We start from the raw sequence: 14,690 nt of genomic DNA on the forward strand, positions 1-14,690 counted from the left end.
AATTCTAGTATAATAATAATAATAATTATTATTATTATTAATATTATTATTATAAGTTTAGTTGTATGAGGTTTTATCTTTCATCCATTTATCAACCAAGTTGAAGATGCAGTAATGTACATTGAATGCAGCACTCATGACCAATCAGCATCTGTAGTCTATTTACAAAAAAGTCTAGAAGAAATGCGTTACAGATTCATGCTTCTGTTTAGCACTGTATTATAATCGAGCATTCATAAGTATTCAATACAGCAGAAAGCTTGTATTGTAGCTAACTATTCTAGCAAATAGATGTAGTACACAAAACTGTAGAGAGCTGGGAATGACATTTGTGACAAAATGGTTCCAGTAAACCTCTGCTGGCACAAGTCCATGATTTTGCCTATGGTTAGAGCGGGGCTAGGGTCTATTTAAAAAAAACAAACCTGTGAAAGATTCATAAGTTTTTATGAACCTTGGTTCCAGTGGTATTTGGTGTAGAAAAAATACAAGAGAAATATAACAGGATGTATCGTAATGGAGTTTTGGCCCTGAATTAATGCAAACAATGGCCAGTAGGTTACAGCAAATAAATAAAAATATAAATGTAAACAGAGATATTAGATTGATCACTTGTCAAATAATTGTTTTGGTACTAAAAGTAATGTTAAACATTGTACTATTAAACTACATTTCTTTAAAGCAGGAAAAAGCCATTACACGTTTATTTGAAATGTTTTTTATTTAATCCACACTATTTCATTAGATCATACTAGATCGTTATAATAATCTGATACCAGAAAGCAGTCTCACATTCTGTCCTGTGCTTCTATTTGAATGCGTTCGCAAAATCTATATGGCGTTGATTCTTACTTGATGAATTGCCTCCTTTTGCAGATACAACAGACAATTGAATGAAGTGCCTGCTTCCGTTCGAACATATTGTACATCTTTTCACTGTGTGTGTATGCAATGTTTTTCCCTCAGGCCTTGTTGGCTGTTATTAAAATCTGCCCCCTCTTTCCAAATGGCATCATAGTTTTCTTCCCTCTTACAATACCCTCCAATTACTCTGCATATCGGAGGTCTTTTCCTGACTCACAATACAATGAAAGGAATGTGAAACTGAATGGCACAGATTTATTGCTTTATTGATACTGAGTTATTGCGCTCTTCCCTCACAGTGTTTACCTGATTGTGTTGTTGCAATAAAGCTGCTTTTTATTTTTCCACAGATGATTTTCACTTAGCGCTGACTTATAGGTACTCTGGAAGCAAGCAGCAGCCATTTAGTTGCTTAGTGTTACACAGTACTCAACACAAAATTAGATCTTTTCTGGTTAAATATGTCTTTGTAAATATATTTTTTAAATTTGTATAAATATATTAGGCTTTTGTAAAACAGCTAATGAATTTTTTAATTTGATGGTTTGGATTCATTTTGTGTAGCAGCACAACTGTGACCGTAGTTCCAGAAGTTTACATTTTTATATAAGAAACAGTAGCACAAATTATTCATTACCCATCAGCCCCAGCATGTCACATGTCCCGAGCATGCTTACCTTTGTCTCGTTTCACCTTGAATAGCAACATTATACAGAGTATAGTTCTGTTCGGTTTTTAGTGTCTACTTGTCAAGCTTTTGTTGTAATGGTTTTGTGTTCTTGTGTGTGCCACTGTATGACCTTTAGCCTTTGCTTAATAGCAACAGTTTTTACAGCTTTCTCTTTTTTTACTAGCACCCTATACAATATCCTGCACTTGCAAAACACTGCTGCCTTCCATACATGGCATTCTATAATGTGATGAAATAATGAGGTTTATATTAATATATATATAGGCAGCTTGTATATTTATGTGCTCGTCCCAATATGTTATAACAGGCAGAAGCTCCAATCTTCTAATCTAAAGCTAATTAAAGAAGGAATTTTTTTGGTAATTTTTGATATTTTACACACACACACAAAAAAAACAAAAAATAACTGTTAATGTCATGAAGTCTTACACTAGTAGACATTTTTTTAAATGTTTATGGGATAGTGCCTGTGCTTTGTAACTGTGTAAAGTTTTTTGCTACGGTTAATTGTTTGGGACAAAAGTGAAGCTGAATTTATCCACTGGATAATTTTTTTCTTTTCAATTTTGACAGTTTTTTTATATTTTTAATATTTATAAGATCAGTGTCAATTATTCTGCTATAACAGCTAACATTGTGTTTTGCTCTGTGTAATTCTGGATTCTGATTGGCCAGTACATGTTGATTCATTTGCAATAAACATCAAGGCTCATATTAATGCATTTGTAATGACAGCATTCCATTTACATAGTTTCATTTACATAGGAACAACTTATGCATTGCGGGCATTGTAAATATATAGATATAAATATGTCAAGTCAAGTTTATTTCTATAGCGCTTTTCACAACAGACATTGTCTTAAAGCAGCTTTACAGAAATCAACAGTCAAGGTGAATGGTGTGTATTTATCCCTGATGAGCAGCCGTGGCGACTGTGGCAAGGAATAACTCCCTTAGATGTTATGAGGAAGAAACCTTGAGAGGAACCAGACTCAAAAGGGGAACACATCCTCATTTGGATGACATCAAGAGTTTGATCATAAATCTTTCAACAATACAAAACACTGGAGAGCGAGAACTAACATAAGTACTGGAGTATAAGGTTATAAGTAATGTTCTTTCTACAGTCTTATACAGTCTATATGGTTATATAACTAGGAGCTACTGAGCAACTCATAAAATAGCTCAACATTTGTGATCATCACAGAGCCAACACCAACTCCAGGAGGTCCAATGTCAAAATTTCACACATATAGCGGGATCAAATTGGCACTGGTACGTCTCTAGATGGTACGGGATGTTTGCGAGTTCGGCATCTACTTCTTCAAAGGTCCATAATCTTCATGAGGTGGAACGTGACTGGAGCTGGCCAAACCTCAGGATGCCTCAGGGATGGGGAGAGAAAGAGAAGCAGTGGAGAAAAAATAGCTTAGCTGCTGTTTATGATATTAACAGCACAAGTTGATTATGTGCATGTGATCAGATGTTCTGGAGCACAAGGTTATGATGTGAGACGTATGTTATGTGTAGGCTTTGCTAAAAAGATATGTTTTTAATCTGCACTTAAACTAGGAGAGTGTGTCTGAGCCCCGAACACTGTCAGAAATACTATTCCAAAGTTTAGGTGCTAAATGTGAAAATGCTGTACTGCCTTTAGTGGACTTTGCTATTCTAGGAACTACTAGAAGCCCAGAGTTTTGAGATCTCAGGGAGCGTGACGGATTGTAGCGTGTTAAAAGACTGGAGAGATACATGGGAGCCGAACCATTTAGTGTTTTATAAGTAAGAAGTAATACTGTGTAGTTGATTCGAAACTTGACAGGAAGCCAGTGTAGGGACGATAAGATTGGGGTTATATGATCATATTTTTTTGACCTTGTAAGAACTCTGGCTGCCGCATTCTGAACTAACTGAAGCTTGTTTATTAATGATGCAGGACATCCACCTAGTAATGCATTACAATAGTCTATTCTGAAGGTCTTGAACGCATGGACGAGCTTCTCTGCATCAGATATAGACAACATATTTCTTAGCTTAGAAATATTTCTAAGATGAAAGAAGGCTGTTTTTGTAACAAGTTGCTGTCTAAAATAACTCCCAGGTCTTTTACTGTTGAACTAGTAGTTACAGAACATCCGTCTAAATGCAAGTTGAGATGCTGGAGCTTCTGTATACTGGTTTTTGGGCCGATGAGCAAAATCTCTGTCTCTGTCAGAATTTAATAGTAAAAGGTTATGGGTCATCCAATATCTTATTTCTTTAACACACTCAGTTATCCGAGCTAATTGAGCTGTATCGCCTGGTTTTGATGAGATATATAGCTGGGTATCATCAGCATAACTATGGAAGCTGATTCCATGCCTTCTAATAATATTTCCTAAGGGAAGCATGTATATTGTGAAAAGCAGTGGTCCTAGAACTGAACCTTGTGGCACGCCATAATGTACTAGCATTAGCCACACAAAATATGTGATTGATAGGTTACTTTTCATTAGGAAATATTTCACCAATTTTGTGGTGTCTTTAAAAATCACCCCAGAGCAAGTTTTTCAAAAATTAGTATGTCTTCAGGACCGAGAACTAACTTTGTAAAATAACAAACTATCTAGCTGTTTCTTTGTGCTCTATTTTTCTTCTCAGTAAAATATAACACAGCAGCAAAGAACAGTGTCCATCTTTGGAACATCATAACTGAAATATCTTGCATTCCATGCTGTCATTTCTAATTTGCGTATCTTGCATATTCATAGGTGCACTCTATGAGGCTGTTCAAGTCAAGAGATGCTTCTTATTTCTAGCATTTAGCAGGTTTAATAATCGGTCCATTACTGTATATTTTTTCCATGATTATCATAAATTGCTTTTTTTGTACAATTTTTACTACTTCACGTTAAAAGTGGTGGAGTGAAATTACAAATGGAGGATTGAGCCAGGGGTTCAGGAATATATTGCAGTCAGTAACACATCGAGAGAAGGTGACAGCACAGCGGGTTTCTGAATGGTAAGAAATGGAAAAAAAAAACATGCCCTGAAGTATGGACAGGCCACAGCTGCTGGTGGCAATGCCGCAGGGTTGATGTGGTGAGCAGCAGTGATTTTATTTCATAGAGAACCTGTGCAGGCCTTAAAATCCCATATCGTACAAAAATTTTATGGTACACAAATGGTTAACAATGCATCAGGTGGAGAATAAAAAAGAAATATTCCATAAAACATGATAAAAGCACAATATAATTTGAATATTCAATACAAAAGTACATATGCCACCTAGCCAAGGTCTCCCTCCCTAAAGTATTGAAATATTGAAATAAACACTGCTTCTTTTTGGTTCACACACCATATAAGGACAGTTTAGATTTGTTTGCATTGTGAAGCCTGATCTATAGTTTTGCATCTTTGCTTGGTGATTCTCTAGGATTTTGCTTATATGTTTGTTTACCCCCTTGATCACTCTTTCATCAAATTTGGGATTTTGAACTTTAATTCTTGTGAAGAAGCACATGGAATCTCATAATTACCTCAGTGAGTAAGTATATGAAAAACTGAACATTCAAGATGTAATTCTTTACCTGTCCATATAGAACTTATAGACAGTTTTACTCACAGTATGTATGTTTTGACCCAGAACAGGGGTGTAATTCTCTGACTGGAAGAGAAAAAGTCTAGATAAAGCTGTCACTACTTTATTGCTATTATCTGCTGCTACTTTGACCTGTGGTAATGATTCCTGTATGGCAGCTTTACTTTCAGATTCATTGGCCCATTATGGATAATTAGTTTAGAGCACTCAAATTTCTTTTGTGAGACAAACTCAGCAAATCCATGCATGTTTCAAAAGTTATGACCATAAACATACCTCCAAATTAGATTTTCTTTTTGCAGTGTTTGCCTATTTTTATAAGCATTAGCCTATTGTTCAATTTTAAGAAGAAACTGTCGTTTTTTTGCTCAAGTCTTTGTACAAGTCACATGATTGCATGATTGTCCATTGGTTATCCAGTAACCAGAATTTTAGACCTTTTATTCCTAGAGATTGCCTTGGTCTGCTGGGGAAAAAATGAAAAATAAAAATAAATTGTGTGTGTGTATATATATATATATATATATATATATATATATATATATATATATATATATATATATATATATAATAATTTTTTATTTATTTATTTTTACCTTTTTCCCCTTTATGATTGTGTTGAGACTACGACTATTTAATTACAGCAGAAAGAATGACACACTCTCTTTCTCTCTCTCTCTCTCTCTCTCTCTCTCTCTCTCTCTCTGTGTGTGTATATATATGTGTGTGTGTGTGTGTGTGTGTGTGTGTGTCTCTCCTTTCTCACTTTCCCTTCCTTTCTCAGTGCCTCTGTCTGTTTATACATTATTTCTTTCTGAAGCAGTGGTTTCATAAAGGGTGTGTGAATGTTGAGCATCTTACAGCAGAAAATGATATCAAACACTCATCTGGAGTACATGCCAAAGTCTGTGTGTGTGTGTGTGTGTCTGAGACCTTGCAGTGTCTCCAGCGGGTGATAAGCTCACCGTCTGTCTGGACAAAGGTCCAGGTTATTTAATACTACAGAGTCTCACTATGACATTTATTACTCTCCCTGCTCACTTGCCTTGTATTTTTCTCTCTCTCTCTCTCTCTCTCTCTCTCTCTCTCTCTCTCTCTCTCTCTCTCTTTTCCCAATCCAATCCCTCAATGGAGCGACTCTGTGTCAGTGTGCAGCTGATGTTCAGAGGACAGCTGTAATTCACTGACAGGCTGTAGGGTGCAGAATAAAGTGAGGACAGTGCAGGATGGAGTGCTTCATGGTGCTGCATGGCGGATGAGTGAAATGGAGGTTGTCAGCTTGCAGTTAAACCACTCTTTTGGATAGATGTGCTGAATAGCTAAGGCTACAAAGTGATTCTTGCGGTTTCTCCCACTGCCTCGCTTGTTCTCGACTTGTCTTCTTGCGTGTTCGCTGCATCCGCCTGAAAAGATCTGTTTGATTTTTTATTTTTCATAGAAAGTAAAACCGAGAAGTTGATAACTATTTAAGGTGAAGGCAGCCATATTCAGCTTTATATGTACATGCAACCACACACACACACACACACACACACACACACAGATCCCTAAACTGTTTTCTACTGATTTATGATGATTGGTAGTATGAGCCCCATGCCATCATATCCAGGTGTTCATTTGGGGAAATGATGAATACTACACACGTACATGTGTACACACACACACACACACACACCACTCTGATTAATACCCCAGCTGATTAATAGCATGCAGTTGTCTTCATCAATCAGAAAAGGTACTTTAGTCATTGAGAGGAAAAGTCCACAATGTCCTGGTTGCATCGTTTTTTGTCAACGTCACTTCACTCTACTGCACCTGTAGCATTCAGGGGAGAAAAAAAAATCCTAATGATGGAAGTTTTAATTTCCAATAAAAATTAGGGAAGTTCCAAGATTTTTTTGAGTTTGGCTCTAATAGTGCATCCTTCATATTTGTGTGCCAATCTCTGAATTTAATAAACATTTAAAACAAATCTACATTAATTATATTATGTATGTCTCTATACAAATATAATTTGTATATTTGTATTTGTATGCCATATCTGTATATTTGTACAATTAACAAAAGGAATACTGTATAAATAAGGCATGATTTCACAGCTTGGTGTGAATTAAATGATTATAATACACAAACAGGGTGCAGTTTTGTTAGTTATTTCAAATGCAGCAGGTTGTTAGGTGTAGAATTGTGACCACTCAAATGTGATTCATTTATGTGAATGAAGTGTAATACATTTTTTATACAGAAAAACAGAGACAAAATGTGTGTGTGCAGGCTGTGCAATTTTTTATTAATAATGAAGCAGTTGGTGTTCATTCATTGTGCTGCTTTTTGTTTCTTAATTTTAATGTATCATCTCCATTCTGTCAAGTTTCTCTTGTGCCTCCTTCCAGCCAGTCAGTTTTAAGTATTCAGACAGACCCTAGTATACTGCAGGTTCTCTCGTTTTGTTTGCCAATAAAGATGATGTTACGATGCTTGTATATGGTGGAATTCTACACCAACAAAATTGTTTAAACACCTTTTCATAAAAGTCAAAAACACAGTGGGAGAGGCGTACATCTTGGCAGCGTTCCAGCATATCATACCATACATACGCTGTTATGTTTGACTGGCGTGCGAAATGTAGAATATTTTTTATTTTGTATTGCTATCGTCATCATAAGAACTATCCTCGAACCATTGTAACCCAGGGACCATTTGTAGTAAGAAATATCACAATGACAATTCTGTTTACTATTGATTGTATCCTGTGATTGTATTTTTTTTCTGCTGTGGATATGTTCGGGTTTAACAAGACTCCTGTCTGACCTCGTCCATCACCACTGTAAACAGGAAAGGGCTCAGAGCCGATCCTTGATGCGGTCCAGCCTCCACCTTGAACCAGTCTGTCGTTCCTACTGCACACATCACTGCTGTCACACTGTCCTCATGCATGTCCTGAACCACCCTCACATACTTCTCTGACACACCTGACTTCCTCATACAATACCACAACTCCTCTCTAAATCCACAAACACACAGTGCAACTCCTACTGACCTTCTCTATACTTCTCAAAATTCTCAAAGCAGATAATGCTTCTGTGTTGCCCTTCTTAGGCATGAAACCATACTTTTTCCCAGCCTGGCTTCCACTACTCTTTCCTATAACTTCATGGTGTGGCTGATCAACTTAATTCCCCTGTAGTTACTGCAGGTTACTGCACATCTCCTTTAGTCTTAACCGACTTTCCACTCTTCATCCTCTTAATCGCTGCTCTCACTATCTCCTTACTAATCGGTATAAATCCTTTTCTCCTTTCTTAGTGGCCAACTTCTTAGTCAACTTCGCCTTTTTCTTGGCTTTTATCACATCCCTCTTCACCTGCTGCCGCATCTTCTTGTACTCCTGCCTACTTTTCTCATCACTCTATCGATCCCACTTCTGTTTTTCCAACCTCTTTCTCCTTATGCTCTCCTGCACTTCCTCATTCCACCACCACGTCTATTTGTCTTCCTTTCTATTTCCAGATTTACACCAAGCACCTTTCTAGCAGTCTCCCTTATCACTACTGCAGTAGTTGCCCAAATATCCAGCACCTCTTCACCACCACCGAGCTAACACCTTACAGTCTCCAATCTCCTTCAGTTTGCATCTCCTACACAGAGCATCGTTCACCTGTGTGCACCTTCCTCCACTCTTATACATCACTCTATGATCCTCCTTCTTAAAATAAGTATTTACCACAGCAATTTCCATTCTTTTAGCAAAATCTACCACCATCTCCTCCACAATCCTCTCCTTAAAGCAAATACCTATCCATCACCTCCTCATCATATCTGTTCCCTTCACCTACATGGGCATTGAAGTCTGCCCCAATCACTAATTTTTCATTCCTAGGTACACCTTGTAACACTTTATCTAACTCACGCCAGAATTTCTCGTTCATCTCACAACCCACTTGTGGAGCATAAGCACTGATGGCATTTATCATCACCCCTTCAACTTCCAGCTTCACATTCATCACTCTATCAGAAGCTCTTTTCATCTCCACTACTCTCTTACTGTACTCTTCCTTCAGAATCACCCCTACACCATTTCCCTTTCCATCCATACCATGATAGAACAGTTTAAATCCACCTTCAATGTTTCTTGCCTTACTACCTTTCCACTTGGTCTCCTGAACACACAACATATCTACCTTTTTCCTTTCTATCATATCAGCTACTTCTCTCCCTTTACCAGTCATAGTACCAACATTTAAAGTGCCCTGTTGGCTACAATACATGTGGCGGTCGTTGGTAACCCGGGCCTCGCCTGATCCGGTATGAATTTCTGAATCGTGATCCGCATGTTTGATTTGGCACATGTTTTACACTGATGCCCTTCCTAACACAATTCTCCCCATTCATCTGGGCTTGCGACCGGCAAAAAGAGTGCCTGGCTTGTGCAACCCTAATGGCTGGGTTTCCTAATATAATACACTATTATTATTTTTACCAAACCTACCAGCCCTTACACAGATTGAATATTTAGCACAAGAATATCTCTCAAAAATAGACCAGAAGGTCATACTTTTGTCGTGAAAAAACTGGAGATGATTCTTTTTCAGCATGTCAGGGCCAAATTTAAAATAAATATTTTATGTATTGTAATATTGTAATGTGGTGCCTATTCGGTGCAGCAAATTAACAGAGAAAATGTTATGGACCACTTTGACCAACAGACTACAGAATATTTTTTATTATCGCAAATTACAGCAAAATTCTCTTCCATTTTGACAATTACCCCTGCTATTATTGGTAGTAATGCTCTTTTCTTGTCTTTTTATAGTTTAAGGATGATTAGGTAATTTATCATAATAAAAAACAAAAATAAAACATGAATTTAGAGCTGCAAATAAAAATCCGTCATGCAAGAGAAGTAACATGAGCCAGAAATCATACTCCCTGTATTGCCTGGTATTGTAGTTAGAGATTAGGTTAAAAAGCATGGAGTATTCCTTTACAATACTGCTTCAAAATAATTTTTTTCTCCCCTAGAACAGGCTGAATATATAATGCCATATCTCCAGATAGCATCCTAAACGAATGCGTTACATGGTAAATGTGCCCGCCTTTCTCTCTTCTCTGGCCGCTCCAGATACATGACATGAATTTCAAACAGACTGTGCAGTCTAATTTTGTGTGTTTTGTGCAAACGGTTTAGAGTGTGCATGTGTGTCTGTGTTTGTTTTTGTACGTGAATGTGTGTGGGTGTGGGTGTAGAGGGATTTACCAAGGGGGACCACGGCGTGTCACGTTAGTGATGTATTCATCGAGCAGTACTTTGAAGTTTAATGAACTCGATATTTTTAAAGTCACTTCAGACGGTAGAGTCACTGTTCCATAGCAAGCCTCTGAATCATCTCTCGCATGGAATACTTATTCAGAATTTTTAGCCTGGATAGATAAATAAAAAGACTTTTTTACATTGCCCTTTCTTTGTTTGTTTGTTTGTTTATTATAAATGATGATTACAGTACAATAGACGGTTGATGATTACAGTAGAATAGACTTAATGAAAAAAACAATGAAGAAGGTTGCTTGTAAAATGGTATCGTTACAGGAGAATCCAAAAGCGGATGGAGGTTCGGACGATGGATGGAAGAGAGATAGAAAGAGAGAGAGAGAGAGGGAGGGAAGGGTCGTAAGTGGGAGGGGAAGACAAACAGCAGCATGCTTAATTTAATAAAGAAGCGGAGTGCATCGTTGTAAGAAAATGAAAAGTCTTGTTGGAAGTCATTAGGTTGTGTGTGTTCAGCTGGCACTGGAGCACTGCCATCAGGGATATCTGCTTCTTGCAAGTAATGTAATGAGTTTTGTGTGTTCTGGTTATATCTCTTTTTATTTAGTGTTTCATTGCATCTCCATGATATTGCCTGATACAAATGTAGACTATATATTTATTATAAATAAATCTAAAATATTTGTGATGAAGATCGCCATCAACTTGAGCATTTTATAGTTTGATCGACATTTTTACAGTGTCGTTGGTCAGCTGTGATGTCGGTTGATGGCATATAAAGCAGAACACTAAGGGGCAGTAGAGCACTCACATTGTGAAGGCAGATTTCAGCACTGAGGAGGAGTGAGTGAGTGAGTCAGAAAGAAAGTGAATGAGTAAATTAATGAGTGAGTGAGTGACTTACTGTAATAATTAATGAATTAATGAAAGTAAATGGTTTTTTTAAATGAGTGAGTTTACTGGATAAGTGAAGTGATAAGTGACTACTGAGAGCAAGTCAGTGGGAAAAGTGTGAATGAGTGAGTGACAGAGAGAGCGCATGAACGATTCAGTTATCGAGTGAATGAACAAGTAAGAAGCTGAGAGTGGGTTAGAGTGCGAATACATGGAAAAGTTTAAAAATGAGAATGTGAGGGGGAGTGTGAATGAGTGAGTCAGTACAGAAACTGTGGAATACTTAAGTGAATGAATGAGTATGAGTGAGTGAAGGAGGGAGTAAATTAAAAAAAGGGAGTAACTGATTAAGTAAATGGGAGATTAAGAAAGCAAATGAATCAATGAATGAATGAATGAGCAAAAAGTGATTTAATGAATGATTAAAAAAGTAAATAAGTGAGGTAATAAATCATTAAAGGATGTGCGGTTCATTGCTTTTCAGTATAATTTAATATAAATGCTGTTGATGCTCAAAAACATTCTCTTCTCTTATGTTTTCTGATTTCTTTTTGTAGTAGAGTGTCCAAAGTCCAGGCCTTAGTAGCATATTATGTGCTCCAAATGCGGGAGAAAGAGATAACATAGAAAATTAAGTAATTGCTTTCCTTAATACGAATCCTTATTGCTTAATTCCAGCTGAGATTTGGGTTAATGATTCAGTACATTTAGGAGTCTGTAGGGCACTAAAATTACCTTAGAAATTATATTAACCTTGCCAGGTTGGGAGAAAGGTGCTTTATCCACTAATGTTCAGTCATTTTTGAAATTAACTTATGCTGCATTCTTGCTAAATCTTCTAATTCACAGACTTATTAACTTTTTATTAACTATTTGCTTGGAATGGACGAATCCTATTTATCATACCACCTTTTTATTTTTTTTGTCAAAGAATTTATTAAGATTACTGTAATGCAAAGGATATACAGCCTTGTTCTGTGCTACCCATTCTCTCTCACAGCCCCAGAGCTTGTCCTCGATTAGTAAATTCCTGACCCTATATTTCCTGAGAAAAGAACAGCAACTGAGTGGCCACAATAGATAACATTGAGGAGTGTGTTCGAGCAAGGTCAACACAAGGCGCTACTGATACGAGCGACAATACAGCAGCCAGGAGCAAGAGTGAGCGTGAAAGAGAGAGAGAGAGAGAGAGAGAGAGAGAGAGAGAATGAAACCATGAGTGGCCTTGTCATCTAAAATATTCTGTATTACACAAACACATGCTTTAAATTATGCAAAATATATATACATACTTAATGAATTCCTGAGTTTGCCAGTCATATGTGGTTCCTCCCCAAACAGTCGAATGCACATAAATGTGAACTATGCCTTCGGACAGGTTTCTCATGTGCACAAAGCAAGCTCTCCAAATATATGGTTTAGATTGATTGGACAGGAACGATCTTGAGTGGGCTGCTTTAGAGCCCTGACCTCAACCCCACTGAATACCTTTGGGATGAATTGGAAGATGGACTGCACCCCAGGCCTCCTCATCCTATATTGGATATAAAAAGTGTACAAACCCTAATTAAATTGCAAGTTTTTAAATAATAATTTAAGAAAAAATACCATGTCAGGCATGTTACATCTTTAATGCAATATATCAACAAGATTTAAGAGAATAATTTCATATTTTAAATGTAAAAAAAAAAAACACTGAATGTCTTTATTACATCAAGTATTTGTAATTAAGGCTGTATTAACTTTATTATGCATTTATTATTCTTTTGATTTCTTTCCTTCTCAGGGATTTATAACAATAATAATTACAACATTTTTGTCTCTACTGTTGAACAAATATACAGTTATTTCTATTTTCTGTATTTACTGTTTTTTTTCCTTTAACATATTAAAATATTTGTCCTTACGAGTAATAGGGATATAAATACATTTTATTATTCAAATCCTGCAAAAAAAAAAAAAAAACCCTGGTCATACAGTTTAACCTGTGAAAAAAAAAAAAGGAATGGAGGGGATTTAAGCTTTAAATGGACTATAATGAATACATTTTGGTGTTAAAGCATCACAAACATTTTGTCCTCTGACCTCCATGTTCTCTGCTGCCAATTAACCAGGTAAAATGTTGGCGTTTACTGTGAGTCCCCTGGGCTGTCGGAATGGTCCGTTACTTATAGGTGCGTGTGTGTGTGTGTGTGTGTGTGTGTGTGTGTAGTTTTACTGAATTAATTGGCTTTGTTTGTCTCTGCTCTGGTAGCTGCAAGCGAGTTAATTGGTATCCGTGCTATAGGAGCTATCGATTGGTCAGTCCAGGTTGCCAATTAAAGCCAATGTGTCCAGGATATAGTAGGGACCAGGTTTTATCTTCGGTACTGTGATTGGGTGCTGCTTTCATATGTGAGCTAAACTTCAAACCCTTTGATCAGCTCAAACCAAACATACTGTTCCAACAAACCCCCTGCACATGCATCTCAGTATGATCTTTTCCTAAACATATAGGATTGTGTTGCTCAGGCTCCCAATTACACTATTTCCTCATTAATTCATTTATTCATTCATTCAATCAACTTGATTTGTTAGAAGCAGGACAAATGGGCAAGTGTAAAGATTTGAGCGAGTTTGACAAGAGCCAAATTGTGATCCGGGTCACAGCATCTCCAAAACTGCAGCTCTTGTGGGATGTTCCTGGTCTGCAGCGAATAGTATCTATCAAAAGTGATCCATGGAAGGAACAGTGGTGAACTGGCGACAGGGTCATGGTCGACCGAAGTTCATTGATGCACATGGGGAGCAAAGGCTTCCCTGTGTGTTCCGATCCAACAGATAAGCAACTGTAGCTCAAATTGCTGAAGAAGTTAATGGTGTTAATGCTCGACGGGTCAGAACTGTTTTGACAGCGAAAGGGAACCAACAACATATTAGGCAGGTGGTCACACCCACTCAGAATCCTGTTCTTCTTGACAGACAGTAGTAAAACCCACTGTTTTCTCTGACTGCTGCTGCATATCCACATGTAAATCAGATATGTTGTGTGTTGTGAGTTTTTTTTATTTTCACAATGGATTGAAAGAATGATGTAACTATGTGAACTCAAGATACTGTTGTGCCTGGAAATACTAGGAGATCAGCAGGCTCTTAAAGACTCAAACCAGGCCACCTGGCATCAACAACTGTGCCACAGTTAAAGTCACAAAGATGTGAGCTTGTAAACTCTTGACCTGTATCTGCGTTATTTTGTGTATTGTCACATGACTGACTAATAGGACAGTGGCTTGGATGTGCAAGGGTTTTAAAGTAACTGGTAAATGTGTATTAACTCATAGGGCATAAAAGATGTATAAACTTGTTGCTTTGCAAAATGAGTCTGTGTAGGACTGCATATTTCGAATGACAAAAGC

The 14,690-nt window shown here is 37.2% G+C and overlaps 1 protein-coding gene across 13 annotated transcripts in view; it reads left to right on the forward strand.

The window, feature by feature from the left end:
• The window catches only part of dab1a (DAB adaptor protein 1a), a 368,118-nt gene that overhangs the window by 289,864 nt on the left and 63,564 nt on the right, over positions 1 to 14,690 (forward strand). The gene's annotated exons all lie outside the window — the stretch shown is intronic.

This window comes from Silurus meridionalis, chromosome 23 (genome assembly GCF_014805685.1).
Source record: "Silurus meridionalis isolate SWU-2019-XX chromosome 23, ASM1480568v1, whole genome shotgun sequence".
In the NCBI taxonomy this organism is placed as follows: Eukaryota; Metazoa; Chordata; class Actinopteri; order Siluriformes; family Siluridae; genus Silurus; species Silurus meridionalis.